The sequence below is a fragment of the Antedon bifida genome, chromosome 9, assembly GCF_963402885.1.
Source record: "Antedon bifida chromosome 9, ecAntBifi1.1, whole genome shotgun sequence".
In the NCBI taxonomy this organism is placed as follows: Eukaryota; Metazoa; Echinodermata; class Crinoidea; order Comatulida; family Antedonidae; genus Antedon; species Antedon bifida.
This window is the reverse complement of record NC_136234.1, coordinates 20026728-20029187: the sequence shown is the minus strand read 5'-3', so window position 1 is coordinate 20029187 and position 2460 is coordinate 20026728.

Below are 2460 nucleotides of genomic sequence, written 5' to 3'. Positions count from 1 at the left end.
TCATGGTGTTCATGTTTGCCTCTTATATACACAAATATATTTTATACAAAAATAATGTATGACGTATAAATATGTACACATTTTGTTGTACCATGTTTTGGGGACCATTGTTGTAGTAAAATAAATCTACTTACATACATCTATAATTTAATATGATGATTGTTATGAATAATGGAAATGTTTGTTTAAAAATCCGGATCGAACGCGAGACAACCCACTTTACCTAACTAGACCAGGTCATAATAATACTTTAACTTCTAGTCTTCGATTGTAAACGGTATATGTAATATGATACATTCATTTTGTAAATGTGTTCCGTCATATCAATTGGTCTGGTTTTATAATATATTAACCCACCATATTATGTTTTTTATTCACTAATTGTGTACAATGACTGTAGCAATATGATGTATATACTATTGGTGCTCTATCCTTGGCTACGGTAGGCCTACCCTAGGGGGAAAGGAGCTTTTTAGACCAGCCACAAACACCTATACACAAGGCTGTGGTAGTCGTATTTTGATTGGTGGAATGTTTGTGCATATTTATTACGTTTAATCATGCGACACGTCATAACGAGTCGGTCATTATAATGTGCGCACAGTGGCGGTGTTCGTTTATAAAGTACGGACATTGACTATGTATGCCAATAGACTGTGGATAGCCGTAAGTTGATTGGTGGAATGTTTGTAAATATTTGAAGACGTTTGTCATGTGACACGTCTTCATAACGAGGCTGTCATTCATGGGCGTATACGTACGCAGTGACGGTGTGCGTTTATACACATCAAAAAGTGTATACGTACGTACATTGAATGTGTAGCCCGATAAGATTGTGAATAGCCGTAAGTTGATTGGTGGAATGTTTGTGAATATTTTACTGCGTTTGTCATGTGACACGTCTTCATAACGAGGCTGTCTTCATAATGTGTACGCAATGACATACACGTGAGAATGTGTGTATACGCTTAAACCTACTACATACAGGAATTGTGTAATATTTTATACAATTATTACAGGTTTCAGATGATATATTATTTCTTAGAATGACTTCCAAGGAATTGTAATAAAAGTTTTTACAAAATAATAAAAGATGAGAATTGATGAATTTATTTTAAAAGTATTTTTACATCGATTAAGCTTATTTGAATACCTACCGGTATGGTACTAGACATGTTCGACAATAGTGTCACATATCTCTCTTTCAAAAATAAAAAAACAATATTCATAAAAAAAAATTTTCCGTAGAGGTTCGAACCCCAGCTGATAGCACTCAAACATGAGCATTATCCGTTGCACCACAAACTGAAACATGACTAAACAGCTGATAATAGTCTATTTATACGTGTATTATCCGTTGAAAAGAAGCCCACCAAGAGTACTAAAAAATGAGGAACACATGGACTCTATTCGGGGTTTTATGGTGTTTATTAAATCGAAAAGTGAATGCCATACAACTTTGTTTCTGATTTAAGGTCCACAAATATCTCTCTTTCAATCTTTAAAAAAAAAAAAAAAAATCATTAAAAAACAGTATCCGTAGAGGTTCGAACCCCAGCTGATAGCACTTAAAACTGAGCATTACCCGTTGTACCACAAGGTACATGACACAATAGCTGATAATAGTCTATTTATACGTGTATTACGTAATTCATCATTACGTCATAAATATCCTATTAACCTTGATAAAACCAAATGAATGCCATACACTTTTGTTTATGATTTAAGGTTCACTTGCCTAGGCCTGACATTTTCAACCCTCCAAATATCACTCTTTCAAAAAAAAAAAAAAATCATAAAAAAAATATCCGTAGAGGTTCGAACCCCAGTTGATAGCACTCAAAACTGGGCATTACCCGTTAAGCCACACAGTACATGACGGAACAGCTGATAATAGTCTATTTATACGTGTATTATGTAATTCATCATTACATCATTAATATCCTATTAAACTTGCTAAAACTTAATTGATCAGTTAGCTCAGTCGTCTGAGCGTCGTGTTAACACACGTATGTCGTGGGTTCGATTCCCACGCTGGTCGGTGGAATAGAGTTAAGGGCATGCGGCCACTGTGTTTGGGGTTCACAGATCATACGTCCCCCTTTCCACCACACATCATGAGGCGACAACATCAATGCATCTGGTGATGTGGTGGGAACGACCCCAAAAGGCTGTGGCAGGGCCTTAGTGCTGAGGCAGGGAGAGCACATTTACCATCTTTTTTTTTGGCTCTCGCCAACTGCTTTGATGGTTTAAATTTTATGTTTAGCGCCCTCAATTAAATTTAATGTAAAAAAATGGGAATTAATTCTCTTCGTTACGTGTTTAGAAGAGAATCAATTTTATCTCATCGTAGTTTGGTATGCCGTGCGTTTGATATGCAAATGAGTGTGCACATGTGCTGTGGGGTAGATGGTATTGTTAGTCATTCGCGTCTGGATAGTTGAAATGTAGCATTAT